The sequence below is a fragment of the Schistocerca serialis genome, chromosome 3, assembly GCF_023864345.2.
Source record: "Schistocerca serialis cubense isolate TAMUIC-IGC-003099 chromosome 3, iqSchSeri2.2, whole genome shotgun sequence".
Classification (NCBI taxonomy): Eukaryota; Metazoa; Arthropoda; class Insecta; order Orthoptera; family Acrididae; genus Schistocerca; species Schistocerca serialis.
The window spans coordinates 845,345,886-845,361,696 of record NC_064640.1 but is presented as its reverse complement, the minus strand read 5'-3'; positions in this window follow the sequence as shown (position 1 = coordinate 845,361,696).

Below are 15,811 nucleotides of genomic sequence, written 5' to 3'. Positions count from 1 at the left end.
TAAATAACAGACAGCAGATTGTATCAGTGCAAGGAGTAGACTCAATTGAAAAGAAGTTGAAATGGAGTGCACCATAGGAACCTGTAATGGGGTCTCTGTTGTTCCTGATTTTTGTTAGTGACATAAGTATCAATGGGCACATCTTGCAGTTTACAGATAATAACATTTGTTCTCAAAAAGGGAGAGTGTCGCTCAGGCTTTTCAACCAGCAGAAGTCCTATTAAGCAAAGCCAAGGCCTAGTTTATTATGAACAAGATGAAAATTAGTGAATACAAAACACAGAATGACATGGAGCCTTATTGAATGAAACTGGAGCCCTGTGTGACACAGCAGCCATGGGCTTTTTCATTGATTCTATGTTAACATGGCAACAGCCCACAAAATGGTATATTCCAAACTTTCCTGGGTCCTGTATCTCCTGGGGAAATTACAAGGTGTAATATCAGACAAGTAGCAACCAACAGTGTACCATGTAATTTTCCAAAGCTGCATGAGACGTGGGCTGCTGCTGTGGAGGCACTCTGCAGGCTGCAAGAATATACTTTGTTTTAGCCAATCTTTATTCAACTGCCTTGCTCATATGGAGGTAAATCATGCACGCTACAGAAAGAGAAATAAATTTCATCACCACAGCACTGACAATAGACAGTATAGAAAGCCCTGGATGTTGATTAACAAAAACACAAAGGGTGTCTACAGGGCGGCTCTCGAACTGTTGAATGCACTACCTAAGGGTATCCTGTCATTACCAATGGAGCAATTTAGGACTAAAATTTTGTCTGAACTGTGCACTATGTTCTAGAACTGATTTCATAGTTGTATTGTCATTGTACATTAGATTATAATCAAGTTGTTCTCTTCATTATATATTTTATAGCATCATAGTTTAAACTGCAGTCTTTCATTCATTTTATTGTTGTAATACTACTGTAATCTTGATGCAGTCTGTCCAGCTATGGCTGGTTAACAACACAGAGCTGGTAATAAATGGACAAGATGTCAGACTGGTTTTTGAAGATAATAAGCAATATTATCCTAACCACAGGATTATTCATTAGGCTTTGTGTTATAATACTGCAAATTTCAGTAGGTGTGAGCGGGCAAGGAAAAAGTTATCTTGGGAGCAGCACAAAGCTTATACAGTGACTGAGTGCAGAAGGATTGATAAAGGAAGAAAGTTTGTCATCAATGTTTATAAAGGGATTGTTGAATATTTCACATACATTTTTTGATCAGAGGAAACACCATCTTCATTCTTAATGCATGTTATTGATTGACGTCTTTCCTTTTCACCACCCGTCTCACTGATGACTTTCCATATAGCTTTCGATTTATTACTTGAATTGAGTATAAACTGCCAGTTGTACATTCTCTTGGCTTCACAACAAACTTGTAAGCATAGAGTAGTCTTTTGTTTGTACAAGAGGTTTGTGTTCCTGACACCAGCAATTTATTACTAGACATTTTCCATATAGTTTGCTTAGCTCTAAGTCTGGTTGGAAATGCTACATCTTCATGGTTGTACAGAATACTCAAATTCTGGTACCTTACAGTCAACATCACTATCACAATGTACACCCTTCCAGTCAGCTTCATGGAGCACATGTGTGAAGGTGAATAGGCTATATTATTTTCTTCAAACTTTCCTAACGGTCTGTCAACATCTTGAGAGGTCAGGTACAGCCCAAGCCTTTGCAGCACCTGTGCTGAATGTCTATCTTCCAGCTGTTCTTTTTGCCCTCCCTTGGGAAATATGTCCGGGTAGTTTTGGGAATTCGTTCTGAAGCTTTAGTATTCTGACATCAGAACAGTCCCTCAACTGTTTTTCTTTCTTTCTTCATTCGCCATCTCCTGCCCTTCTTCTGCTTCAACATTTGAGGTTCCTCTTTGTTTCTTCTTCCTTCCTGTTTGCTCCTGAAGGCTGGCCTATATGTTTGACGTGTAACAGCTGACTGGTAATGTGTTATTCCTAGCCCCGGGTCAACAGGTAGTGTTTGCACGTAACCCCTGCTACAGGCCAGGCACAGGGAGGGATGACTGCCTGAGCTGTTACCTTCCCCAATTGCCAATATGTCACTCTATCAGGAGTTTGGGAGGTGTGACGTGAGGTGTGAACAATCATGTAAGGCAGGTGAGGCCCCCTTGGTAGGACCCCAGTTGGAAGGAAAGCACCATCGAAGGCACTGTCAATCATGGGGGATTTTCTCACAATGAGCCAATCATCATTTCTGTCTACATCTACTAAATGTAAACAGAGTGAGGCTAAAGATTCAAAGAATCTCCCAGTGGCACCTCAGTCCCTCATGGTATCATATACTGAAGAAGGTCAGTCCTTTGCTACTGTTAATGTGTTTATTATTCAAAAAGGTTTTGCTGCAATTGCGGGTCCTGTGAAATATTGCTACCATTTATGTAATGGAACTTTGTATTTGGAGTATAATTGTGATTTTCAGGCCCAATCATGTTGAGGCCCACTGAATACTGAATTCTTTGTATGGTGTTATTTACACTAGACTGCTTGGAGGTCTGACCTAGGGAGAAATCCAAACTTACCTCTCTGATCAGGACATCACTGCTGTCCATCAGGTAATGAATAAGGTTGATGCAACTTTAGTGCCTACACACACTCTTTTTCTCACGTTTGATCAAGCAGTGCTTCCACCGAAGATCAAAGTAGATTATGAAGTGATTACAATCCAACTGCACATTCCAAACTGGATGTGTTGCCACCAGTGGCAACATTACAACCAAATTCACATGTCCTGTTGAAACAAAACCAAATGAGTTATTTGTGGTAGGGTTGCTCGCAAGGACAATTGCCACCTCCTCCTCCATGCTGTATCAATTGCAACAGCGACCATGCAGCCTCCAGCGGAAGGTCCACAGCATTAGATCCAAATAGGAGGGATTATGGCTGCTCTTTGAATCATAGCATCCACTCTTTCTCTGCCTCCAAGAAACAAAACTGCATCCTTGAGATCGCTAGGACCTCTCATATTTCCTTCTGGTCTGCTTTGACCTTCCTGCAGAAGACAGCATTCCATCTCATGGGGGAGTCATATTGCTAATCTGGGATGACATTCATAGCCAGGCCATCTTACTGAACACTTGGCTGCCAGCTGTTGCAGTTGACATTATCCATCCTTGCTTAACCTTTGCTCTTTGCAGTGTACACGTCCCTCCATCATTTGGCGTCTCCAGGGCAGGCTACCTCCAGCTTATTGATCAACTGCCTCACCTCTGCTCAGTGACTTTAATGCACACCATCGCATTTGGGGCTCTTCCAGAACCTGTCAGAGAGGTGCTCTCTTGGCTGACCTCAATCAACTCAACCTCTCTATCTTAATAATGGAGCACCGACATTCCTCTCAGACTCCACACACACCTATTCCCATTTGGACCTCTTGTTCTCCAGTGCCCACTTTTCCTGTCATCCTGAATGGTCCATTCTCTCTGATATGTACTAGAGTGACACTCTCCCATGCGCTATCTGTTTGCTGACTCCTATCCCACCTATGTGTAAAGCCAATTGGAAGCTTTCTGAGGCTGTCTGGAGCCTTCAGTCCTCCCTCGAGACCTTCAAAAAACATTTCTCCAGTTGTGATGACCAGTCATAGTTCCTCACAAACATTATCCTTACCATCATAGAACATTCCATACCTCGCACTTCATCTCTACCATGCTGTGTACTCGTCCCTAGGAGAACTGAGGCATACTGTGATGTGAGTCACATGCGAAGACCTGTTCTCTGCATTTATAACCATCATCCTTTGATGGCTAGCTCTATTTGCTGTAAACAGTTGCAAGTGCAGTGTCATTGCATTCTTCACTATATCAAAACAGCTACCTGGATTTCATTTACTAGTTCTTTTAACAGTTCCACTTCCTCTTCCATCATGTGGGGGGCAACCTCCATCGTCTGTTTGGCACTAAGGTCTATTACCTGATTTCCAGTATGACTGTAGCAGGTGATGTCATTGTGGACCTGGTAGCTATCTCCAACACCTTGGGCTGCTATTCTGTGGAGATTTTGAGCTCCACCCAATATCACTCCACCTTCCTCCCTCGGAAACGAGTGGAGGAGGCTTAGATGATACCCTCCTCCTCTCAGATGAGTGAATGCTACAATTCTGTCTTTACCATGGGGGAAATAGATCATGTTCTCACTTCATCCTGATCTTCCACCCCAGGGCCAGATAATGTCCACATTCAAATGTTGCAGCACCTTTCTCTTGAGGGCAAGCACTTCCTCCTTCATACACACAATCACATTTGGGCAGATGGCACATTTCCCAGATGCTGACGTGAAGTCATTATCATACCCGTATCTAAGCCCAATAAGGACAAACACATTCCTTTTAGCTACCACTCCATTTCTCTCATCAGCTGTGTTTGCAAGATGATAGAATGTATGATTAATGGCTGGTTGGTATGGTGACTCTAACCTCGCAATCTACTAACCCTTGCACAATGTGGATTTCGAGCTCATCATTTTGCTGTTGACCAGCTCATCACTTTATCAACTCATGTCATTAACCATTTTCAGCCAAACTACCCAATGGTGACTTTGTTTTTTGATTTGGAGAAAGCCTATGACACCTGCTGAAAAGCTGGTATCCTCAGTACTCTATACACATGGTTCTTTTGATGCCGCCAGCCCTGTTTCCTTCAGAAATCTTTAAAAGACCAAGTATTCAAGATATGTGTGGATACAACCTAGTCAGACATCTTCATCCAGGAGACTGGGGTGCCTCAAGGCTCCGTCCTGTGCATTGTACTCTTTGCTGTAGCCATTAACCCTATAATGGCCTGTCTCCCACCAGACATCACAGGCTCACTTTTCGTCGATGACTTTGCGATGTACTGCAGTTCTCCACATACTTGTATCCTTGAGCAGCAACTTCAGCCATGTCTTGAGCATCTTTACTCGTGGAGTATCGACAATGGCTTTCACTTTTCCACTGACAAAACAGTGTGTATGAATTTCTGGTAGTGGAATCTGTTTCTTCCACCATCTTTACATCTTGGGCTTGTTGCTTTTCCACTTGCTGAAATTATGAAATTCCTTGAACTCATGCTTGATAGAAAACTTTCTTGGTCCTCCCATGTGTCTCATCTGGCTGAATGCTGTACCCAGCCTCCTAATGTCTTACGTGTTCTAAGTGGTACTTCCGGGGGAGCAGATCATACCACCCTCCTCCATTTGTACAAATCCCTTTCTGTTCGAAACTAGACTCTTGGTGTTTTATTTATTCATCTGCACATCCATCAATTTTATGCCATCTTAATACAATCCACCGTCTTGGGATCCGTTTGGCCACTGGTGCCTTTTACACTAGCCCAGTTGAGAGTCTCTATGCAGAAGCTGCCGGGCAACTGCTGTTATACCGGTGTGATGTTCTCCTCAACAGATACGCTTGCCATTTATCTGCTATGCCTAGCCACCCATCCTACACCTCCTTTTTCGATGACTCCCTTGACTGCCAGTATGGGGTGCGTCCCTATTCTCTGTTACCTCCCAGAGTTTGCTTTCAGCTCCCATTCCAGCAGCTTAACTTCACACTCCTTGCCAGTTTTCCAGTGGGTGTGAACCCTTCACTACCTTGGCATTGTGCGGTGGCCTGTGTTTATCTTGGACTTTATTTACTCCCTAAGTAAACTACTCCCAATTTGATCTATTGCAGTAAGTTTCTCGACCTCCGCACACAACGTAGTGACAGCACCTTTGTGCACAGTAATGGTTCTAAAACTGACTGTGGTGTCTAGTGTGCCTTCGTCATTGACATGGACCATTTCCGGTACTGGCTTCAGGAACACCACCCAATATTTACAGCAGAGCTCTTCGCCCTCTATCAGGCTACCTAATACATGCAGCTGGAGAGGCTTTTTAATTGAGTCATATTTTGATTCTCTCAGTGCCCTTCAGAACCTCTGTGTGCTGTACACAGTCCATCCCTTAGTGCAATGGGTCCAAGAAAGCTGCCATTTGCTGTCTGTTGAGGGAGACACTGTGATGGTCATGCAGTCTCCTGTTCACATTGCTCTGATGGGAAATCAGGCTGCTGATGCTGCTCACAAGGTTGGAATCCTCCTACCTCAGTCTGCTAGCTCTTCCATCCCTTTGGATGATCTCTATGTTGCCGTCTGTTGGCAGGTGGTGTCACTTTGGCATCACCACTGGTGCACTCTTCATGGCAACAAGCTCCAGGGAATTAAACCTCCCCTAGCAGCTTGGCCAACGTCATCTCGGCCCCTTTGCTGTGAGGAGATCATTTTAGCTAGGTTGCATATTGGGTATTGTCGTTTTAGCCATCGCCATTTGTTAAGTGGTGATCCCCCACCACTTTGAGCTCATTGTCGCCAACCTTTGATGGTTCACCATTTCATGACCGAATGTCCTTGTTTTAACTACTTATGTTGTCATATATGTTTGCCGTCTGATTTGTAGGGTGTTATAGTGAAGGATGCAGGGGTTGTCGACTGCGTTTTACTTCTTATCCTTCATAGCAATGTGGCAAATGACATTTAATCTTTGGTTCAGGACTTCCACTGTCTCCACAGCATATTTTGTGGGCCTTTCTACATGAGGAAGTCCTTGTTCTTAGCTCGCTTTCCATCAGTTGATTGGACTTAATGTATAATTTCTTTTAAGTTCTTTTACTTCTTGATATTCTAAGGTTATGACATGGGCACCTTAGTTGTCTTTGTGCCAGTGGGTTAGCGATGACTGGGTCTGCAGGATTACATGATTGAAGTATGTGTTGCATTGATAACTTCTATCTGTATTTCAGGAAATCTGGTGTTGGAGGGGAAGGATCCAGATGACAATGGTTAGGAAACGCTAGTACATTAATAATCAGGTAATGGCCATTCATTCCTCTGGGCTGCTTGTAGGCGATCACGTCAAAATAAAATGCTCTGCAGAAATTGTGGCAGCACTGTGACTGCCAGAACTAAGGTTCCACCTATTTTCTAACTCCTCCACCCACAATCTGTACCATAGTGATCCCCTCCCAGAAGCACAACATAACCTTCAATTCCTACTCAAATCTATACGCCTATCCCAGAATCTGTTCCCTGAATCCATCTCCCTCCTCCCTCCAACAACCGCCCTCCCCGCACACACATATTTTACAAGCCTTCTAAAATCTATAAACCCAACAATGCTGGATGTCCAATTGTAGGTGGTTACTATGCTCCCATTGGAAGATCGCCACTCTTGTTGACCAGCACCTCCAACCAGTTGCCTGTAGCTTAGCCTTTCATATCAAACATACAAGCCACTCCACTTAGCAATTCTCAGCCATCCCCACTCCATAGGCACCTGGATCCTTATCTGTCACAGTTGATGACACCTCCCTACACACCAACATTCCTCAGGCCAATGGCCTGCCATCCAACACTACCACTCTCAATGTCCTTCTGACATCAACCCACTACCTCACTCCTTCTAAACCTTACTGATTACATCCTCCTTTGAGAGGAAGATACATTGCCAGGAAAAAAAATCACAACGCCAAAAAATAATTAATGTAGAGTATTGAAATTTCAGGAATACATTGGTCTAGGTAACATATTTAAACGATTGACATTGCAGGATCACAGGTCAATGTAAGCACAAGATAAACTAATGCAAATGTGAAATGCTGGTACATTAATAATCAGTTTACCTGCCAGAATTGTGAATGCAAGCATGCAGACATGCATGCATTGTGTTGTACAACTGCTGAATGTCTCTTTGTGGGATGGAGCCTCCTGCAACTGATCAGTCAATAGAAGGACGGTTAATGCTCTTTGTGGATGACACTGGAGATGTCATCTGATGGTGTCCCATAGTGCTTGATTGAATATGGATCTCATGATTGAGTAGGCCAATGCAACATTTCATCACTCTGTAGAGCTTGTGGGATTACAACAGCAGTACGTGGGCGAGCTTGATCCTGTTCAAAAATACTCCCTGTAATGCTTTTCCAGAATGGCAGCACAACAGGTTGAATCACTAGATTGACATACAAATTTACAGTCAGGATGCATTGACTAATCCTGTGATTGCTCCTGGTGTCATACAAAATCATATTCCAGACCATAACTCCAGATGTAGGTCCTGTGTGTCTAGCACATGAACTGGTTGGTTGCAGGCCCTCAACTGGCCTCCTTATAACCAACACACAGCCATCACTGGCACTGAGGTAGAACCAGCTTTCATTTAAAAACACAACAGTCGTCGACCCTGGCCTCCAATGAGCCACTTGACACCACTGAAGTCACAAATGACAGTGGTTTGGGGTCAGTGGAAGGCACACTACAGGGCATCTGTTTCAGAGCTGCCCTTGAAGCAACCAATTGGTAGAAATTCATTGTGTCACTGTGTGCTAATTGCTACTGCAGATGCAGCACAATTCGCCAGAGCCTCACGCCAGACATGATGGTCTTCCCTCTCAGTAGTGTCATGTGACTGTCCAGACCCCCCATCTTCTTGTGACTGTACTTTCTCGTGACCACCCCTGCCAATGATCATCTATAGTGGTTACATTTCTGCCAAGTCTTACTGCAATATCACAGAAGGAACATACAGTTTCTCATAGCTCTATAACATGACTTCGCTCAAACTCAGTGAGGTGCTGATAATGGCATTTTTGTTGCCTTAAAGTGGTTCTTGACTAATATCAAGTCGTTATGTTTAGTCCCAAATTCAACCAACACTATAGTCGTTACAGCATGTATTTAAAGCAAGCCTCATTTGCATCCTCATAGTGGCGCTACTACCAGCACTCTTATGCGACTAGCATGAAATTTTAATAGACATCAGAAACACACATACCAACTTTCATTTGTTTTGCACAACTCCCTCTTGGTACTGCAATATTTTTTAGTCAGTGTATTTAAGCAAATCCACAGCACAGCCATGGGCACCTGCATGGCACCCTTCTATGCCAATCTGTTTACAGACCTTCTAGAGGAATCCTTCCTAGAACCCCAAAACTCCAAACACCTTGTCTGGTTCTGATTTGTTATTGATATTTTCATGATCTGGACCTAGGGTCAAGATATCCTATCTTCATTCATCCACAACCTTAACACCTTCTCTCCCATCTTCTTGATCTGGTCCTTCTCAGCCCTATGTGTCATCTTCTTGGCATTGTCCTCCATCTCATTGATGGCTTCATCCATATCCAGCTGTGTGGCTGGATTGAAGAGTTGTTAGCAAACAGAACACAGGATGTTGATCTCAATGGAGAGACATCTACAGACATTAAAGTAACCTCTGGCGTGCCACAGAGGAGTGTTATGGGACCATTGCTTTTCACAATATATATAAATGACATAGTAGATAGTGTCGGAAGTTCCTTGTGGCTTTTTGCGGGTGATGCTGTAGTATATGCCTCCTTTAAAATTATTCCTGCATATGTCTCTGCAGCTTTACTGTATCGTTAAATGACGATGGCATCCTCTTGGGTAAAATATATCAGAGGTAAAATAGTCCCCCATTCGGATCTCCGGGCGGGGACTACTCAGGAGGATGTCGTTATCAGGAGAAAGAAAACTGGCATTCTACGGATCGGAGCGTGGAATGTCAGATCACTTAATTGGGCAGGTAGGTTAGAAAATTTGAAAAGGAAAATGGATAGGTTAAAGTTAGATATAGTGGGAATTAGTGAAGTTCGGTGGCAGGAGGAGCAAGACTTCTGGTCAGGTGAATACAGGGTTATAAATACAAAATCAGCTAGGGGTAATGCAGGAGTAGGTTTAATAATGAATAAAAAAATAGGAGTGCGGGTAAGCTACTACAAACAGCATAGTGAACACGTTATAGTGGCCAAGATAGACACGAAGCCCATGCCTACTACAGTAGTACAAGTTTATATGCCACCTAGCTTTGCAGATGACGAAGAAATTGAAGAAATGTATGATGAGATAAAAGAAATGTATGATGAGATAAAAGAAATTATCAAGGTAGTGAAGGGAGACGAAAATTTAATAGTCATGGGTGACTGGAATTCGACAGTAGGAAACGGGAGAGAAGGAAACATTGTAGGTGAATATGGCTTGGGGCTAAGAAATGAAAGAGGAAGCCGTCTGGTAGAATTTTGCACAGATCATAACTTAATCATAGCAAACACTTGGTTCAAGAATCATAAAAGAAGGTTATATACATGGAAGAACCCTGGAGATACTAAAAGGTATCAGATAGATTATATAATGGTAAGACAGAGATTTAGGAACCAGGTTTTAAATTGTAGGACATTTCCAGGGGCAGATGTGGACTCTGACCACAATCTATTGGTCGTGAACTGTAGATTAAAACTGAAGAAACTGCAAAAAGGTGGGAATTTAAGGAGATGGGACCTGAATAAACTGACTGAACCAGAGGTTGTACAGAGTTTCAGGGACAGCATAAGGGAACAATTGACAGGAGTGGGGGAAAGAAATACAGTAGAAGAAGAATGGGTAGCTTTGAGGGATGAAGTAGTGAAGGCAGCAGAGGATCAAGTAGGTAAAAACACAAGGGCTAGTAGAAATCCTTGGGTAACAGAAGAAATATTGAATTTAATTCATGAAAGGAGAAAATATAAAAATGCAGTAAATGAAGCAGGCAAAAAGTAATACAAACGTCTCAAAAATGAGATCGACAGGAAGTGCAAAATGGCTAAGCAGGCATGGCTAGAGGACAAATGTAAGGATGTAGAGGCTTACGTCACTAGGGGTAAGATAGACACAGCCTACAGGAAAATTAAAGAGACCTTTGGAGAAAAGAGAGCCACTTGTATGAATATCAAGAGCTCAGATGGAAACCCAGTTCTAAGCAAAGAGGGGAAAGTGGAAAGGTGGAAGGAGTATATAGAGGGTCTATACAAGGGCGATGTACTTGAGGACAATATTACGGAAATGGAAGAGGAAGTAGATGAAGATGAATTGGGAGATACGATACTGCGTGAAGAGTTTGACAGAGCACTGAAAGACCTGAGTCTAAACAAGGCCCCGGGAGTAGACAACATTCCATTGGAACTACTGACGGCCTTGGGAGAGCCAGTTCTGACAAAATTCTACCATCTGGTGAGCAAGATGTATGAGACAGGCAAAATACTCTCAGACTTCAAGATGAATATAATAATTCCAATCCCAAAGAAATCAGGTGTTGACAGATGTGAAAATTACCGAACAATCAGTTTAATAAGCCACAGCTGCAAAATACTAACACGAATTATTTACAGATGAATGGAAAAACTGGTAGAAGCCGACCTCGGGGAAGATCAGTTTGGATTCCGTAGAAACGTTGGAACACGTGAGGCAATACTGACCTTACGACTTATCTTAGAAGAAAGATTAAGGAAAGGGAAAGCTATGTTTCTAGCATTTGTAGACTTAGAGAAAGCTTTTGACAACGTTGACTGGAATACTCTCTTTCAAATTCTGAAGGTGGCAGGGGTAAAATACAGGGAGCAAAAGGCTATTTACAATTTGTACAGAAACCAGATGGCAGTTATTAGAGTCTAGGAGCATTAAAGGGAAGCAGTGGTTGGGAAGGGAGTGAGACAGGGTTGTAGCCTCTCTCCAATGTTATTCAATCTGTATATTGAGCAAGCAGTAAAGGAAACAAAAGAAAAATTTGGAGTAGGTATTAAAATCCAGGGAAAAGAAATAAAAACTTTGAGGTTCGCCAATGACATTTTAATTCTGTGAGAGACAGCAAAGGACTTGGAAGAGCAGTTGAATGGAATGGACAGTGTCTTGAAAGGAGGATATAAGATGAACATCAACAAACGCAAAACGAGGATAAAGGAATGTAGTCGAATTAAGTCGGGTGATGCTGCGGGAATTAGATTAGGAAATGAGACGCTTAAAGTAGTAAAGGAGTTTTGCTGTTTGGGGAGCAAAATAACTGATGATGGTCGAAGTAGAGAGGATATAAAATGTAGACTGGCAATGGCAAGGAAAGCGTTTCTGAAAAAGAGAAATTTGTTAACATCGAGTATAGATTTAAGTGTCAGGAAATCGTTTCTGAAAGAATTTGTATGGAGTGTAGCCATGTATGGAAGTGAAACATGGACAATAAATAGTTTGGACAAGAAGAGAATGGAAGCTTTCGAAATGTGGTGCTACAGAAGAATGTTGAAGGTTAGGTGGGTAGATCATGTAACTAATGAGGTGGTGTTGAATTGAATTGGGGAGAAGAGAAGTTTGTGGCACAACTTGACTAGAAGAAGGGATCGGTTGGTAGGACATGTCCTGAGCGTCAAGGGATCACAAATTTAGCATTGGAGGGCAGCATGGAGGGCAAAAATCGTAGAGGGAGACCAAGAGATGAATACACTAAACAGATTCAGAAGGATGTAGGTTGCAGTAGGTACTGGGAGATGAAGGAGCTTGCCCAGGATAGATTAGTATGTAGAGCTGCATCAAACCAGTCTCAGGACTGAAGACCACAACAATGACATTTCTCTTACATACAATAATTCGCCAACTGCATTGAGAAATCTACATCTACAACACATGTTAACTCAGCTGTTGCTGTTGGAAATGTAATAGCTGAAGTTGCTGTGAATACATATGACTGGCTAAATTTATTGAAGGATAGTAATGCTAACAAAGTACCTCACATAACTAAATAAAACCACTTTGAGTTCAACGTTAGCTACAAAGGTAGAGTACATTGCAAATTGGACATTGATGGAAATGAATTTGTGCATCACATCTTCCCCAATGACAATGGACCCACTGGGTTTCCTGCTGCAGTAATTCCTCCAGGAATGACAAGACAACAAAAAAGTACCTTTTTAAAAGCATCAGGACCTATTGCAAAGAGAACTACAAAGACATTATGTGTCTCGAAGTTGGCTCAGAACGTGAACTAGAAACTCAAGTCAGCGAAAGTAAAGATCCTGAAGAAGAACCTGACCAAACAAATATTCCAGTGAAAAGAGAAGAGGCGAAAATGCTCTTGTTAAAGTGCCTTTAACCCCATTCAGACCTTGTTTTATGAACAGAAAATCAAGCTGTTTGGCAACTACAAAATATGAGATCTCAGTAATCTATTTTGTAGGATTTGTGACTTCCAATTTCTTGTGGTTCTAGTGCCATTAATTGCTCCAGGATCAAAATTTGATCCAAAAGATGCCATAACATAGTGTAAAAATATAAATATTATGCCAAAGAAATAAGCACGGGGCTTGCTATATTTTTCGCAACAAGGGGCAAATTTATTTGGTTTCAAATGTATTTACACTCTGATGTGATATAGGTCTCAGGGAGTAATCCACTTATTGTGAAGTGTTATTTAAAAAAACTCCAAACCACTTGACAAAAGACATTTTAAGTGTAATATATATGCAGAATTTGTTTCTTAAATGTGTAAAGTTAAGCAATGATAATAAAGTGAACCTTTAAAAGCCCATATCTCAAAACACCTCTTTTATGTCATAAATATTCAACCTGCCGTAACTTCCTCATATTTAGAGATAGAAAATAAAAGTTTTTTACAGGTTGTTCAGAATTTCATGCTGAATGTAAGAACTACAAAAACTTAAATTCCTAAATTTTCGACGAGAGGTCCCTTTTCGCTTTCTGCCTCACAAATATTGATGAGCCAATGACTACCAATTGGCAAGAAAACAGGCCTAAATTATCTAGAAAGAAGCTTAATTACTGTTGGAACATTTGTTCAGTGTGTGCATCTTCTTGGTACAACCCAAAAGGGTCAGCACTGCCTGCTTTGCACTTATAAATCTTTCTCACTGTACTGGCCCACAAACAAGACTGACAGCACAATTTTATTCAATCTGTCCTACAGCATATTCTTTTTAATCAGCGCAGTGTAAGATTCAAAAATTGTCTATTCTAACACAAATTCATATAGTTACACCCTAAACCATTTACTCCCCACTGGTACTTAATATTAATAATAAACAGCGAATTTTGAAGACGCTGATTTTCTGAATGTAAGCAGAGACATTCGCATAAACCCTTACCTGCTACTTCAGTATCCTGTTTTGCAAATGCAAATTTCTCACAGTATCTACTGTTTAGCTGCATGTCACCTTCTGCTTTTAGCAAGTTTCATCGTTAAACGCTTCAGTGACTGAAAATAAAGTTCAAGAACTTCACTACTTAACAACTCAAAATGTTTAAATGAGAGTTAACTTTCAAGAAGCCTTCCAACAACCATATAAACAGTACTAAGTTGCATGCAACATAGCTCTGTACTCTTTAATATATGCTTACAACTATGACACTAAATCTGCAGTTTATAACGTTCTCAGTCAATGCTGTACTTGCAGCTTAAGCACATATGACAAAGTATTAAATAAATCCTATACATTTATATTCTACGGGAAAATACAATATGCTAACCACAATCATTTTAACTGATCAACTTACTTACCTCCCAGAATGTCAATGTATATTACGTTTCCTATTCTCTCTCCAACAACAATTTTGCAACCCATTTTGCGTTCTGCTTTTCGTATCTTATAAATTGGAACAGCACAAAGCATATGGCGGAGTTACCACTACAGTTCCATGAAGCATATACTACCTTGACCAAAACAGTAACAAACACAGATCTTCCCGCTGGCTAAAAATTTCGTCTTCAAAGTTTATACTCACAACGCCTTCAAATGGATGTGGTAACTTCTGAGAACTATATCACTTCCCCTTGTTTCGCTGTCATTAAAGTCTTGTGCGATTCACCGCCAAACACTGTACTTGTATCGCTTCATTACATATTTACAAATATTGCAAAACAAAGTAAATTGACTAATTCACCGAAAGCTAGGTCCATGGAATTACAAGTGTAATAAATTTCTTTGGAATGGTTCGACACTCGTTAACTGTCGATAGTTGTGCGCGTCAATCTAGTAGCCTATAAATAGCGAATCTTCGGCGCTGCAATTTTGGATTCGAGGGTTGGATTCCCTCATTTCCTCATCGAGGACTCGCACTGTCTGGGCTACTCTCAGGGTGTATCTTCGACGTGGAAGAGCCCCAACCGTGCTTGTCGCGTTGTTGCCCGTCTGCACGCCGTCCCTGCTGCCCGCCGCCGCCGCCGCCGTCATCTCTTCGCCGCCGCCTGGTGCTTGCCGCCGCCGCCGCCGCTTGGTCGCCGTCTGTCGGTGCTCGCCGCTTCCTCTTCTGCCGCCACCACCTGGTCACCGCTTCTTCAGCCGCCGCCGCCGCCGCCGCCGCCGCTTCGCCGTCTCTTGGTGCTCGCCGCTTCTTCTGCCGCCGTCTCTCGGTGCTCGCCGCTGCCACCGTCTCTCGGTGTTCGCTGCCGCCTGCGATCATGGACACCCCAACTACCACCATCATTTACATCTCTCCTTCACCTGCCCCCACTGTAACGTCATGGAGTGCTTCCTCTGGGATTCACCCGTCTCATGCACCTCCCCTACTCACAGTCTCCTCCCCATCTATCTCCTCTCCATCGATGTATCCCCACCTGTACGTCACTCCTGCTCCTACCCCTGCTGCTGCCCCTGCTGCTTCTCCCGCTCCTGCCTCTGTCCCTGCTCCCAACCCTCCTCCCCCTCCTGTCGCCCGCCGAGACGACTACCCCCTCTCCCCCCTGCGACTACCGCTGCTTCCCCTGCCAGAGTCTCCGCCCGCCGCACCACAGTCGCCGCCACAGAGCGCCCTACCCTCTCATCCGGTGCTACTGCCTCACAGGAGGGCCCTGCCTCCCACCACCTCCCCATCCATCCAGTCCCTCATCCCTCATCCCAGGCAACACCCGCCAAAAAATCTTCCAAACGGCCCAGTGGCGACCTATCCTCTACTCCTTCCTCCAAAAAGCCACTGCCCGCCCCACCTCCC